We start from the raw sequence: 16282 nt of genomic DNA, 5'->3' as shown, positions 1-16282 counted from the left end.
AGTGAGGCTGGGGGGAGTTGTTACTCTGGGATATTATGGGAGTGGGGCTGGGGGAGTTGTTACTCTGGGATATTCTGGGAGCGGGGCGGGAGGGGACTTGTTTGGGATATTCTGGGATCTAGGTGATGGGGAGTTGTTTGGGATATTCTGGGATCTAGGTGATGGGGAGTTGTTTGGGATATTCTGGGATCTAGGTGATGGGGAGTTGTTTGGGATATTCTGGGATCTAGGTGATGGGGAGTTGTTTGGGATATTCTGGGAGCAAGGCTGGGGGAGTTGTTACTCTGGGATATTCTGGGAGCGAGGCAGGGGGGTATTTGTTTGGAATATTCTAGGATCTCGGTGATGGGGAGTTGATACATTCGGGATTTCCCTGCTGGGAGTTGTTACATTTGGACAGTACACTGCTGGGGAAAGCCGAGCCGCGGCGAAGCTCCGTCACTTGAGCGGAAGTCGCTTGTTTGTTTGGGCGGCTGTGTTGCCATGGTAACTGGGCAGCGGCGGAGGGGCCGGAGCGGCCGGAGGCAGTGCTGACCCTGCCGTCTGTGGGTGAGTGACTGCGGGGCTAAAAGAGTCGCCGAGGTTCCCTCCTGCTTTGCTTCATGGCTGCTGTGTGAGCAGAGAGTGACTGCAGCCTTTCCTCTCCCTCTCCTCCTGCATTGCCAGGTAGCCGAACCCAGCCCACAGTCTGGCCTGCTGCTGGTTGAGGTGGGATGTGTTGAGGATGGGTGTCTCTCTCCCTCTCCCCTCTTGCGCCTTTGAGGGGGGGGCGGGCGGGGTGGTGGTTTCTCCTCTTTAACTGGGAAAACGACCTTCTCCCAAGCTCAGCACAAATGACAAGAAAATGGAGAGCAGTTCCTGGGATCTGCACATCCAAACTCCTGTAACTGCACTGTGAACTCAACAACTGGTCAAACTTCATGTCATTAATACAGCTTGACCCAGGCTGAGAATGAACTGTGTGTGTTAGTGTTGTAAAAAGCAAAATACTGCGGATGCTGAAATCTGAAATAAAAACAGAAAGTGTTGGAAAATCTCAGCAGGTCCAAGAGCGTCTGTGGAGACAGAATGGGGCCAATGGGTGGAATTTTACTAGCACGTCCCCCCCAGGGTTCATACAGTCCTGCCCGAGGCCAACGGAGATTGCTGTTCTCCGAGCCTTGCCCAACCCTGGAATCGGAGCGGGCAAGCCAGTAAAATTCCATCAAACATTCCAAATCAGGATGACCCTTCATCGGAGCACTAGAAATGTTAGCTCTATTTTCTCTCCCCCCCCCCCGCCCCAGACGCTGTCAGACCTTCTGAGATTTTCCAGCACTTTCTGTTTCTGTTTGTGTTATCGTGGCCATGAAAGACACGCGGTGTCATTAATCAATTTCCTCGTGGACTCTGTTTCCCTATCGAGTGTGCGGGAACTCGCCCAATGAGTGACGTTTAAAAACCCGCACTCAGCCTGGACCAGGGTTATATTGGACCAGAGCACGGGCCTTGTTTATTGTAAGCCGCAGACGTGACCTTTTCTTTGTTTTAATAAAGCAGTGTTGTACCCGAGGACTGGCATTGGTGAGATTATTACTCACATTTGTGACAAAGGTGAACAAGATTTTTTTTCCCTTTTTCTGCTCCTGCTAACCACTGTTATCCAGCAGAGTGCAGTTTTTCCTGTCTGGTAAGGAAAGAAAAACAAAAATGCCTTTCTTCGGTAAGTGGTTATGATGTGAACGGAGAAGACTGGACCCAATATGTAGAGCATATGCGCAACTTCTTTGGGCAAATAATATTTAAGGAGATAAAAGACAGAAAGTAATCTTACTCACAGCATGTGGGGACCGGATGTTGAGCATAATAAATAGCCTGACTTACCCAGATATCCATGATTCAAAGACTTTCAATGAACGTCTAGATTTGGTTAAAAACCACTGTGATCCAAAGCCCTCTTTCGTACTCCAGAGATATTACGTACGTACAGAGATCCCCTGGGGTGGTTAGATTCACGCCTCCATCTCGTGCCACCTCTAGCTGTCTTTAAATGTAAGAAGCCTTTGAACACCAGGTTAAAGTCCAGCAGGTTTATTTGGAATCTCCAGATCGCTGCTCCTTCATCACGTGAATGTGGTCTGCTCGGCAGTGTCTTGCAGCTGGTCTGCTGCATCCTGAGCGCAAGTTGTGAATATGAACTCTATCTTAGTTTTCAGGTTGTGGCGTCTGCTGTAGAGCTGGTGTACAAGGTGTTTGAGGAGTGTGAAAGAGGTGCAACAGCAGAGTTTCTCAGCATAGCCTGTGTTGTAGGTCAACTTGAGTGGGTTCATGATCTGTTGTCCTTTGGGGATCTTGTCTGCTTTCTTGCATCTTTGTAGAAACTTGATGTCTGAGGCAATATGCGCGATCTTCTTGGAGATCCTCTCCACTTTGAGCCACACTCACCTAATGAAGGAGCAGTGCTCCGAAAGTCGTGATTCAAATAAACTTGTTGACTTCAACTTGGTGTTGTGAAACTTCTTACCATGCTCACCCAATCCAATGCCAGCATCTCCACATCATGTCTTTAAACTGATTGCCAAGCAGTGAATCATAGAATCCTACAGTGCAGATGGAGGCCATTCAGCTCATCGAGACTGCACTGACCACAATCTCACCCAGGCCCTATTCCCAGAAACCCATGCATTTACCCTAGCTAGTCTCCTGACACTAAGGTCAATTTATCATGGCCAATCCACCTAACCCATGCATCTTTGAAGTGGAGCACCCAGAGGAAACCCACGCATACATGGAGAGAATATGCAAACTCCCCACAGACAGTGACCCAAGCCGGGAATGTAACCCCGCTCCTTGGTGCTGTGAGGCAACAGTGCTAACCACTGTGCTATCCCAATAAAAGAACTCATTTCCAGCAGGGACAATGGGGGAGTTGTGGACCTGGGTGGGGGGCGGGTGGAGAAAGGATGTCATTGTGGCCATGATAGACCATGTCAGGGTGTCATTAATAGATCACTCCATGAGCTTGGTAGAATATAGGTTTCCCTATTGAATGATGGGAGCTCATCCAATGAGAGATGAATGAAGAGTTTAAAACCCACACTCACAGCCTGGACCACGGGTTATGTAGTTCCAGAGCATAGGCCATGATTTTGGGACGGCATGGTAGCACAGTGGTTAGTACTGCTGCTTCACAGCTCCAGGGACCTGGGTTTGATTCCCGGCTCGGGTCACTGCCTGTGTGGAGCTTGCACATCCTCTTCGTGTCTGCATAGGTTTCCTCCGGGTGCTCCAGTTTCCTCCTACAGTCCAAAGATGTGTGGGTTAGGTTGATTGGCCGTGCTAAAATTACCCCTTGGTGTCCTGAGATGCGTAGAGGGATTAGTAAAATATGTAGGGATGTGGGGGTAGAGCCTGGGTGGGATTGTGGTCGGTGCAGACTTGATGGGCCGAATGGCCTCTTTCTGCACTGTAGGGATTCTGTGATTTGTTGTAAACCACAGATGTGGCCTTTCCTTTGTTCTAATAAAGCAGAGGACTGGTCTCAGCAAGGTTATTATAGTTACTTAAGAGGGGCAGCATATCCAGCCGTGCAGAAATAAATACATATTGGCAAATCTATTTGCAGTTACAGTGCCCATTGGTTATAAATGTGATTGGGTCAGCAAAGTTCCATGTGTTCTCTTTCAGGATACAAAACATGTTAAATTAGAGCTGTGATAAATTGTAATATAGTTATGTTATATTCCATTGTTAGACTTTAAACACAGTATATCAGTTTCAGAGATTTGGCAATTTTCCTTAATGTGCCAAGAAACCTTGACTAAAGCAATCTTTAAGCAATTGTGGGGGCAGAAAGCTGGGTAATCACCTCAGCTTGGCGTCTACATTTTCCAAATAGTTATTTTGAGTCGGAGGATTTGGTAGCAAAAAGGAACAGACAAACACTTGATAGAAGATTAATGGAAATTTATCTACAGTCTCAATGGGCTGAGTGAATGGCAATAAATCTGAGGAACTATAACTGAAGCAGGTGCACAAATATCCAATCTCATATGAGTCAACACCAATAGCAGAAGGAAATATAATGACTAGGTCAAGAACAGGCACCGCATGTTTTGGATAGGATAAGAAGAATTATACCCTGGATCCCTTCAAACTCTGGGAAAAAATCAAATGGCAATGAATAAATCACCTGAATTTCTTGCCAAGGTGATGCTGCAGTAACATTACAATTGTGTATATCTATTTCCATTTCTTAAAGAGCATTTCAATTGGTTTCTTTTGGTTGTCATATACTGTATAAGCCCAGCACGCTCCTGATACCCCAATTTAGACTCACTCCCTGGCAAGAAATATAGTTTGCCATATTTAACCATCTGTGCAAAATGCATAGAAAGATTGCCTGGATCCATTACAGTTCGCCTATCGATGCAACAGGTCCATAGCAGATGCCATCTCCCTGGCCCTGTACTCAACCCTGGAACACCTAGATAACAAGGACATCTATGTCAGACACCTATTTATTGATTACAGCTCAGCCTTCAACACCAATATTCCTACAAAACCCATCTCCAAACTCTGTGACCTGGGGCTCAGCTCTTCCTCTGTGACTGGATCTTAGACTTCCTAACCCACAGAACGTAATCAGTAAGGATAGGCAACAACATGAGCTCCAGGATCATTCTCAATACCAGTGCCCCATAAGGCTGTGTCCTCAGCCCCTTACTACACTCATTATACACCTATGACTATGTGGCCAAATTTCCCTCCAACTCAATTTTCAAGTTTGTTGATGACACCACAGTAATGGATTGGATCTCAAACAATGATGAGATGGAGTACAAGAAAGAGAGAATCTGGTGAACTGGTGCGATGACGATAATCTCTCCCTCAGCAAAACGAAGGAGATAGTAATCAGCTTCAGGAAGCATAGTGGAGGACGTGCCCCTGTCTACATCAATGGGGATAAAGTGGAAATGGTCGAGTGTCCAGATTACCAACAGTCTGTCCTGGTCCCTCCATGCCAGCACTATAGTTAAGAAAGCCCACTTATGCCTCTACCTTTTCAGGAGGCTAGGGAAGTTTGATATGTCTGCTATGACTCTCATCAACTTCTACAGATAACCATAGAAAGCATTCTTTCTGGATGTATCACAGCCTGGGTATGGTTCCTGCTCTATCTGAGACCGCAAGAAACTACAAATGGTTGTGAATGAAGTTCAGTCCATCACACAAATCAGTCTCCCACCCATTGGCTCTGCCTCAGAAAAGCATCCAGTAAATCAACGGTGATTTGTATCTCCACGTACCGTGGACATACTGTCTTCCACCTTCTCCCATCGGGAGAAAGATCCAAAAGTCTGTAGTCACGTACCAACTGACTCAAGAACAGTTTCTTCCCTGCTGCCATCAGACGTTTGAATGGACCTACCTCATATTAAGTTGATCTCTCTACACCCAAGCTATGACTGTGACATTACAATCTGCGCCCTCTCCTTTCCTTCTCTATGAATGGTATGTTTTGTCTGTATAGCACACAAGAAACAATACTTTTCACTGCATACTAATACATGTGACAATAATAAATCAAATCAAAGAAATTTGTAAACTTCTCCGTGTGTACATTGGCAAGTGACTTTCAGTTTATCATGATTCAGGAAAGTGTTTCTGATCTCAACTTTTTAAAAAAATGGAAAAAAATTCTTTACAGTGGTTGGGATGAATAAGATTACTGAATGAATAAACTGTGTTCCAATTGATCATCATAAATAGAATTACAGAGAGTCAGAAGGGATGTGAGAAAATAACCCTTTCGTATCCGATGCTGCAAATGTGTTCATTGACACTGCCCTTTGAGGTACCATGCCCTCAGAGGACATTGGTGACCATAGACTTCCACTTGATTCATCCATGATTTATTCTTTGCAAAGCAATTCAGTGGTTTGCCATTGCTTCCTGCAATATGGTTGACCAGGAAACCTTCCTGCTCTTACCACATTACTGTCTTACGCACTTACCATCAGGCATATTGGAAGGATCTAAAGGCTAATAATCAACCTGTTTAGTCATGTTCTGTTGGGACGGTATTGATTACAGAACAGTGTCTCTTAAATAAGTCTTCCTAGTCTTCAGAAGATTAACTATAACGCATTATAAACATGTACAGGTCTTTTCATATCTCTACTCAATGCCACATTGACCCCTAAGTCTGAGTCACATGCCTTCTTACATCACTATGTGAGCAGTACTGTACTGTAGCAGTGGGATCTCATTGAAATTTACAGAATACTGAAAGGGCTGGATAGAGTGAATATGGGGAAGATAGTAAGAGAGACTAGGATCCAACGGCACAGCCTCAGAGCAAAGGAATGACCCTTTAGAACAGAGGTGAGGAGGAATTTCTTCAGCCAGAGGGTAGTGAATCTGTGGAATTCATTGGCACAGAAAGCTGTGGAGGCCAGGTCATTGAATATATTTAAGCTTGGTTCTTGATTGGTAAGGGGATCAAAGGTTAGGGGGAAAAGTCAAGAAAATGGGGTTGAGAAACTTATCAGCCATGACTGAATGGCAGGGAAGACGATGGGCCAAATGGCCTAATTCTGCTCCTAATCTTATGGTCTTACCTAGTTCCACATTAACCCTGTATGCACCAGACCCTTATACTACACCTTCCCTCAAGTTTTTACTCACTGTGAGTTACACTGGTTTACTTCATGTGTCACATTGTTATCAGTCTCATGCATTTACATTGTTGTTATCACATTATTGCTATCATTTTATTATTATTATTACAACATTCTTACAATCCCATCTCCCCACTTCAAGTATGTGAATTTACAGGCTCAGGTGGTCTTATAACCCTCCCATTCTTGTTTGCTGTTCTGTGGGAGGAATGACAGGCTCTGTTGTTTCTGGATCTTCTTGCTCGCTTGGAGGTTGGACTGAAATTTGATTATGCTGTCATTCTTTTCTTCCATTCCTTCATATTGAATCTCTCTTAGTTGGTTTAGCTGTTGTGCTGGTCAGTGATTGCTGCTGTGAGTTATTTCTTGCTCAGTGCAGGAACTTGTGCACGTATCCATGTCGCTTCCTCCTTAATACATGCAGGTTGTCTCAATGCCCTATGCAGCTGAGGAAGAGTGTTCCTGTGGCGAGAAAAAGATTTCATGGCATTCTCACCTCTGCACTTTGTTGACGATGATGGGACACTGCTGCCAGGTTCCAGTGTCTTCTGTAGTCCTCGCCTGCTGGTTGGAAGCTGCAGTTTGTACATGGTTGTTGCTGTGTTGACCAGCTGTACTACCATCATAGTTGGAGGCAGAAGCTTCGGGAATGCTGATCACTGACTTGTACCGTTTCAGCGGGAGGTGTCATGATATTCTCGTGGACAGTAGGCCAACCTGACCACTGACGGTTTTCTGAGATCTGCAATGAGAATGGACAAATCTGTTCCCCAAGAGAGGAGAGTTCAGAGCTGAAGTCCAAGTCTAAATACTCATTAGCGTTTGAGTATTTGGGACCGTGCAGTTCTGGTTGGCTAACAAAAGTGGTTATCTTGATGTCCCCTGCCATCTGGAGGCTATGTAGTCATCCCTGCTCAAGAGAAAAAGGCTAGTTACAGGTGACGTACATCAGCTCAAAGACATGTTTGCCACCATACCGCTGTGTTCCAGATCATACTGACGATTCTTCCAAAAAAAAATTCTAAGCGCTGAATTGGTGGGAAAAATGGTGTAATTCACGATTGCTGCTTCAGTGGGAGTTCAGACTCAAATCTTCCACACTCTGTGCAATGCAGAGGCCACAATTGTGAATCCATTAAAAGCTCAGGTGATGGGTCTATTCACGCCAGAGTCTGACTCCGCTCATGTGCAGTGGGCCCCGATCTGTCAGCCTCCCGTTTGCTGGCCAGCCCGATTGCTGGCCAACCTGGGACCCTCACAATGCTGGCCATCCAACCCTAGCACAACCCGATTAAGGCCCCCACGATCATTCACAGGCTAGTCCTGACCTGTCTCACCCCCATCTGGGTGTGCCCTGATCTCCAGCCCACCCCTCTAGCAATGAAGATCCACCCCACTGTCCCCCATCCCAGCAGCACCTCCTCCTCACCCACTGAGGCAGACCACCCCCTATGCTGACCACAACCCCCCAGCCCGCCCTGATTGTTGGCCTCCCTCCAGCCCTGACTGGATCCCAATACAGAATGCCAGTGAGATCCCCCCCACCCCATTGATCACCCTTAAGACCTGCCCACTATAGGCCCTGCCCCCTTGGCACTGCCTGATGCCCTGTGGGCCGTACCAAGGTGCTCCTGTGCATAGACATTTTGCCCCTTGGGCAGTGCCAGGGACACAGGCTGGTACTGCCAGGGTACCCATGCCCCCAGGGGGCACCACCCCTGCCACCCAACCCCTGCAGGCCCCAGTTGTCACCCCCTTCACTGAAATACTCCTGGCGGGGTGGGAGATGCTATCGGGCCCAGAGAATTCAGTCCCGGGCCTGATAATGATATCTAAATTACATAAAAAACAGATTAAAATCACTTACCCTGTCTTCCTGCCAGTTTTCAGCGTGATCTCACAGCATCTGCTCTCCAAAGGTGGGAGACACGCATGCTTGGGGAACACATGCATGAATCCCGCAAAATGGCCAACACACGCATCTCCCAACCCAACGCGCCAAATATACTAGAGCGTCGCAATGGGAGAATCGGGCCCCAAGTGGAATGTATGTTATTCAAAGCCAGATGTCTTTGAGGCATTTCTTGTATGACTGTTATGCTGGTGTCTGAATCTAATTAAAAATTTGTTAGGTGGCTATTGACAAAGATGTCAATAGAATGAGAAACCACAACACTTGAATAAGAAACCACAATCCTTGACCTCACCCAAAAACTATAACTGTGTCTTCTGTGCTTTAGGTCTCAACGGCCTTTTGTGTGTTTCTGGGGCTTTTAACTTGCACAACTTGGACATAGTATCCCACTATGTTAAAGTGGAAGCATAGGGCTTTACCCATAGGACACTGATCTCTCCTCATTGCAGTGTTGGTAAGCTCACTCTGCTGGGTGGTTCAGGAATTGCTTTCCCTGATTTAGATTGTTCTTGTATCTTTATGGCCTGATAAGCTGGACTGAGGGCTGGCTTCTGCTCCATGTTTTATTCTCTTCCTTTAAGATTGTCCCGTGCTGCCCACTGAGTTTGGACAGTCCACAACTATCTGGATCGCCTTGTCCAGGGTTAGATCTTTAACTGGTAGGTATGCAGACTATGTTTAAGTTTGAAGCAATACTGTCTATCGAGAAGCTTTTCAAATGAAGTCCACAATTCTGTGACTGGTCTGGGCCTTAGTTTAATACAAATAGCATTGGAAATATTGAGTTTCCTGTTTAAAAAAAATTAAGTTGTACTTGCAGCTTGAAGAACTTCCAAGCTGTCAAGCTGGTTTCGCTGTTGACTCTGAGACAAAGGAATTTCCTGTGCTTTATAGTTTTGGCAGTCTTGTTGCCATTATACAAAATGGCAGCAAGGGGCTTTCTGAAGAGGACTTATCGATGACTCATTGAGGTGGACTTAGCAATGGCTCGTTGAAGAAGACTTAGCAATGGTTTGTTGGATTGGCTGCATGCTGATTTCCTTAGTTCCGTGGATTGCTATGCCAAGTAATGAGGTGCCAGATTTAAAGTTATGGTTGCCATTTTCCAAGCTACACAGTTACTATGTTCCCGAGAGATTTAATTACTTAATTATTTTGTCTTATCTTACGCATTCGGAGACCACATGTTGGAGCTCATACTGGGAATTGCGTTTTAGTGATGGGCTTGCCTTCAATGGTGCCTTTGACGTTGAATTAGGGAATGTCTTCTCAGGACTAGCTACAGCCTGGAACTTTAAAAGACTTAGCTCATTCTTGCAGACTATGTGGACTCTACAGCTCTGAAGCCGGACTTCTAAGTGAGATTCACTGGGGTCTCCTATTGCAGTAAAAGTCTTTGTCTTCAGTTTCCAAGCCTTTTCTTTGGAGCTTTTCTGTTAAATTTTCTCTGCACCTTTAGATTCTGTTGGGAACTTCTATCAGGTCAGAGTTTGTGTTGATTTTTTTTCTTAGTTTTCCAGCATCTTGGCTTGTTTCAGCATATTAGTGAGGTTGAGGATTTTTGATCCACAGCTGCCACCACGTTGGGAGGCTTTTGATTACAGAACAGTGTCTCATAAAGAAGTCTTTGCAGTTTTATGAACAAGTAGAACTATTTACACATGCATAGTAAAGGGTACAGACTAGTAGCTGTCTCTGTGCTTAAATATTTTCACGTCTCCACTTAATATTTCACTGACCCCTCAGTCTGGGTCATGTGCCTTGTCAATTCATTGTGTGGGCAGTGCTGTACTCAGTCCCACATTAACCTTGTATGTGACAGACCCTAACCACATTATGAATATATCTTCCATGGTCATCAAGGCCTGAAGTGGGACATGTACCTGGAGCTGCTGGCTCAGAGGTAGGGCTGCTACACAGTGCCTAACAAGACTTTCCCATGTTCATTGGTATGTAAACCAGGCAATGACCATCTCCAACAAGAGAGATTCTAACCAACGTCCCTTGACATTAATGGCATTACCCACTATCAACATGCTGGGGATTACCATTGACTAGAAACTGACCTGTGTCTGTAGAATATACTCATCATAGGTATATTGATTATTTAAAAAATTTGAATGGAATTAGTCTTTTACTGCAGATTCTGTAGTATTAGGGTACATAGCATGGCAAGGATTAATTTGGGATTGGGTTAAGTACCACTCCAGGATGATGTAAAAAGACACATAACCTGAGCTTAGCAAGAGTTGTGGACTGGATGGAGACTCATGTAAAAGCAAACGTGAGTTAGTTTTTAGCTTGGACTATAATCTGTATTTATGTTATGTGCATATAATTATGTGTTTTCAATAAACACTTTAATGTTGAACCATACAAGACTCAGACCATAGAACATTACAGCACAGAAACAGGCCTTTTGGCCCTTCTTGGCTGTGCTGAACCATTTTTCTGCCTAGTCCCACTGACCTGCACCTGGACCATATCCGTCCGCACCCCTCTCATCCATGTATCTTCCAAGTTTTTCTTAAATGTTAAAATTGTGCCCGTATTTACCACTTCATCTGACAGCTCATTCCACACTCCCACCACTCTCTGTGTGAAGAACTGTGGGAGGAAAAATATTCCCTTTAAACTTTTCCCCCTTCACCCTTAATCCATGTTCTCTAATTTTTTTCTCCCCTAGCTTCAGTGGAAAAAGCCTGCTTGCATTCATTCTATCTATACCCACCATAAGTTTATGTACCCCTATCAAATCTCCCCTCATTCTTCTATGCTCCAGGGAATAAAGTCCTAACCTATTCAACCTTTCTCTGTAACTCAGTTTCTCAAGTCCCAGCAACATCCTTGTAAACCTTCTCTGCACTCTTCCAACCTTATTAATATCCTTCCTTTAATTAGGTGACTGAAACTGCACACAATACTCTAAATTCGGCCTCACCAATGTCTTATACAACCTCACCATAACATTCCAACTCTTATACTCAATACTTTGATTTATAAAGGCCACTGTTCCAAAAGCATTCTTTATGACCCTATCTACCTATGATGCTACTTTTGGTGAATTATGTATCTGTATTCCCAGATCCCTCTGTTCTACTGCACTCTTCAGTGTCCTACCATTTACCTTGTGTGTTCTACCTTGGCTTGTCCTTCCAAAGTGCAATACCTCACGCTTGTCTGCATTAAACTCCATCTGCCATTTTTTAGCCCATTTTTCTAGCTGGTCCAAATCCTCTACAAGCTTTGAAAACCTTCCTCAGTGTCCACTACACATCCAATCTTTGTATCATTAGCAAATTTGCTGATCCAGTTTATCACATTATCATCCAGATCATTGATATAGACAAACAACAATGGACCCAACACCAATCCGTGTGGCACACCACTAGTCACAGGCCTCCACTCAGAGGAGCAATCCTTCACTACCACTCGCTGGCTTCTTCCACTGAGCCAATGTCTAATCCAATTTACTACCTCTCCATGTATGCCTAGCGACTGAACCTTCCTAACTAACCTCCCATGCGAGACCTTGTCAAAGGCCTTACTGAAATCCATATAGACAACATCCACTGCCTGCCCTTCATCCACTTCTCTGGTAACCTCCTCGAAAAACTCTAATAGATTGGTTAAACATGACCTACCACACACACAGCCATGTTGACTCACCCCAATAAGTCCATGTCTATCCAAGTATTTGTAGATCCTATCTCTTAGCACTCCTTCCAATAATTTACCTACTACTGACATCAAACTTGCCAGCTTATGATTTCCCAGATTACTTTTTGAGCCTTTTTTAAACAATGGAACAACGTGAGCTATTCTCCAATCGTCCGGCACCTCACCCATGGACACCGACATTTTAAATATATCTGCCAGGGCCCCTGCAATTTCAACACTAGTCTCCTTCAGGATCCGAGGGAATACCCTGTCCGGTCCTGGGGATTTATCTACTCTGATTTGCCTCAAGACAGCAAGCACCTCCTCCCCTTTAATCTGTATAGGTTCCATGACCTCCCTACTTGTTTGCCTTATTTTCGTAGACTCCATGCCAGTTTCCTTAGTAAATATGGATAAAAAAATCCCATTTAATATCTCCCCCATTTCTTCTGGTTCCATACAAAGCCAACCACTCTGATCTTCAAGAGGACCAATTTTATCCCTTACTAGCCTTTTGCTCTTAGTATACCTGTAACAGCTCTTAGGATTGAGTTCTGGATCCACATTGGGTGACGACCTTGGGACTTACCTCCTCTGGTAAAAACCCAGCCTGTATTATGTGCTTTAACAATTCAATTGTGTTTCTTTTTGCGAAGTAAAACCTGTGCAATCTGGTAAATTCGATAAATATGTCAAGCGTATGCTTATCCTGTCAATTGATTAGGTCTGGGCAATTAGTCAACTTGTATCACAGAGGAAGTTTAGAACCAGACTATCCGGAGTGTAATACTATATCAATTTGATGGTTAATCGATAGATGGTGAAAATTATTTCCTAAGTAGGAACTCATTGACATCAATAAGAGTATTTCTCACACAATCCATTGCTAAAGAGGACAAAACAAGACAATTACATCATGTTTCCAGAAAGAGAAATTTTTGCCTGGACTGGATAAATGTTAATTATTTGCCTTCTGAGTTAGATTATGATATTTAGAATATAGATATGTATTTAATCTTGATTACTGTAAAATTCATGCTAATAGTTTCTAAATATATGGATTTAGGTAGGTAGAATTTCAGAAACAAATTGAACATAAGAACATAAGAAATAGGAGCAGGAGTAGGCCATCTAGCCCTTCGAGCCTGCCCCGCCATTCAATAAGATCATGGCTGATCTGTCGTGGCTCAGTTCCACATTCCCGCCCTCTCCCCATAACCCTTAATCCCCTCGCTTATCAAAAACCCATCAACCCGTGTCTTAAAAATATTTAGCGAGTCAGCCTCCTCCACTTCAACGGGCAGAGAATTCCAGAGATTCACCACCCTTTGAGTGAAGAAGTTCCTCCTCAACTCTGTTCTAAACCGCCCCCCCTTTATCTTGAGGCTGTGCCCCCTAGTCCTACTGTCCTTTCTGAGCAGGAAGAGTCTCTCCACCTATATCCTATCCATCTTAAACGTCTCAATGAGATCTCCCCTCATTCTTCTAAACTCTAACGAGTACAAGCCTAGTTTATTCAGCCTCTCCTCATAGCTCAACCCCCTCAACTCCGGTATCAGCCTAGTAAACCTCCTCTGCACTCCCTCCAAGGCCAAAATATCCTTGCGTAAGTGCGGTGACCAAAACTGCACACAGTACTCCAGCTGCGGCCTCACCAATGCCCTATACAGCCACAGCAAGACCTCCCTACTTTTATATTCAATCCCCCTCGCTATGAAGGCCAGCATCCCATTCGCCTTCCTGACCACCTGCTCAACCTGCAGGCTGGGTTTTTGCGACTCATGCACAAGGACCCCGAGGTCCCTCTGCACCGTCGCCTGCTGCAGTTTTTCGCCACGTAAGTAATAGTCCTTCCTACCATTATTCCTACCAAAGTGGACCACCTCACACTTGCCAACATTAAATTCCATTTGCCAGTTCCTGGCCCATTTGCCCAGCCTATCTAGATCCTTCTGCAGACTCTCCACACCCTCCGTGCAATTTGCCGTTCCACCAATCTTGGTGTCATCAGCAAATTTCGACACCATACACTCGGTTCCCTCCTCCAGATCATCGATATAAATGGTAAATAGCTGAGGCCCCCAGCACCGACCCCTGGGGCACTCCACTAGTCACCATCCGCCAATCCGAATAGCACCCATTGACCCCCACTCTCTGCCTCCTATTTGACAACCAATCCTCTATCCACGCTAACACCCTACCCCCAACTCCATGCCCTCTGACCTTCTGCAATAACCTCTTGTGAGGTACCTTGTCAAACGCCTTCTGAAAATCAAGAAAGACCAAATCCACCGGCTCTCCTCTATCCACCGCCCTAGACACATCCTCATAGAACTCCAATAAATTTGTCAGACACGACTTCCCCTTAACGAAACCGTGCTGCGTCTGCTCTATCAAGCAATTCCCCTCAAGATGCCTCGCTATTTCCTCCTTGATGACGGATTCTAACGTTTTACCTACAACAGACGTTAAACTAACCGACCTATAATTCCCTGCCTTTTGCCTGGCACCCTTCTTAAACAACGGCGTAACATTAGCCATTTTCCAATCTTCCGGCACTTCCCCGGAATCCAGCGACGTTTGGAAAATAACCACCAAGGCATCCACTACCACCTCCGCCATTTCTTTCAGAACCCTTGGATGCATTCCATCCAGTCCTGGGGACTTGTCCACAATCAGTCCCTCCAGTCTGCCGAGCACTGCCTCTCTAGTAACAATAATGTCATTGACACCCTCCAGTCCTACCACCTTTCCATCGCTAACACTCGGCAAATTATTCACGTCCTCCTCCATGAAGACCGAAACAAAAAAGTTATTCAAAGACCTCAGCCATTTCCCCATCCCCTACCACTAAGTCCCCCCTCTCATCCTCTAAGGGTCCAACGTTCACCCTAGCCAGCCTCTTCCTTTTTATATATTTATAAAAACTCTTGCTATCCTTTTTTATATTAAGCGCTAGCCCAGCTTCATAGTTTCTCCTACCCTTCTTTATCAACTTCTTTGTCAATCTTTGTTGACATTTAAACCTCTCCCAATCCTCTTCTCACCCACTACTCTTAGCTACTCTAAACGCCTCCGCTTTTAATTTAACACTTTCCTTCACCTCCTTTGTTATCCACAGCTTATTATCTCTCCTCCTACGGTCCTTTTTAACCATCGGAATAAATTTCTGCTGAGCACCAAGAAAGATCTCCTTAAAGATCCTCCACTGCTCCTCAGCAGACCTACCTTCCAACGCGCTCCCCCAGTCAACATTCGCCAATTCTTCTCTCATCCTACCGTACTCCCCTCTGTTCAAACAAAGGACGCGTGTCCGGGAACCCACTTTCTCCTCCTCCATCTGCACCAGAAACTCCACCATACAATGATCACTCTCCCCAAGAGGATCCTTCACCACAAGGTCCCTAATTCTACCCGTCTCATTACATAGCACCAGATCCAAGATAGCTCGCTCCCTCGTCGGCTCCAACACACACTGTTCAAGGAAACTATCCCAGCAGCATTCCAAGAACTCCTCCTCGAACCCACCGCGTCCAACATGGGTCGACCAATCAATATGTAGATTGAAATCCCCCATAATTATCGCCGTTCCATTCCTGCACACCGCACTTATTTGCGTGTTAACAGCCCGCCCCACCTCCAGATCATTATTTGGGGGCCTATAGACGACACCCACCAGCATCTTCCTCCCTTTGCTGTTCCTAATCTCCACCCACAACGATTCCACTTTCTGCTCTTTGGTTCCTATATCATCCCTTGCTACCACCCTGATGCTATCCTTAATCAGCAGAGCTACGCCCCCCCCACTTTTTCCTCCCGCCTATCCTTCCTAAACACTTGATACCCCTGGACATTCAGCTCCCAGTCCCTGTCACCTTACAGCCACGTCTCTGTAATGGCCACCAGATCATATCCATTTGTGCTGATCTGCGCCACCAGCTCATCCACTTTATTCCGAATGCTTCATGCATTCAGATAAAGTGCCTTCATCCCAGCCTTCACCTGGATCCTATTTGCCAGAACGCCACCAACCATACTCACGCCC

The 16282-nt window shown here is 45.3% G+C and overlaps 1 protein-coding gene across 1 annotated transcript in view; it reads left to right on the top strand.

The window, feature by feature from the left end:
- Positions 1-468: 468 nt before the first annotated feature.
- The window catches only part of cfap221 (cilia and flagella associated protein 221), a 121184-nt gene continuing 105370 nt past the window's right edge, over positions 469-16282 (top strand). Inside the window, exon 1 of the mRNA XM_080199266.1 lies at positions 469-549. The gene's annotated coding sequence lies outside the window, so the exon portion shown is untranslated. The remainder of the gene's footprint in view (positions 550-16282) is intronic.

Source organism: Carcharhinus amblyrhynchos, chromosome 11 (assembly GCF_965287045.1).
Source record: "Carcharhinus amblyrhynchos chromosome 11, sCarAmb.v2.hapA, whole genome shotgun sequence".
Lineage (NCBI taxonomy): Eukaryota > Metazoa > Chordata > Chondrichthyes > Carcharhiniformes > Carcharhinidae > Carcharhinus > Carcharhinus amblyrhynchos.
The sequence above is the reverse complement of the archived record's forward strand: the minus strand, read 5'-3'. Positions and strand labels throughout refer to the sequence as shown.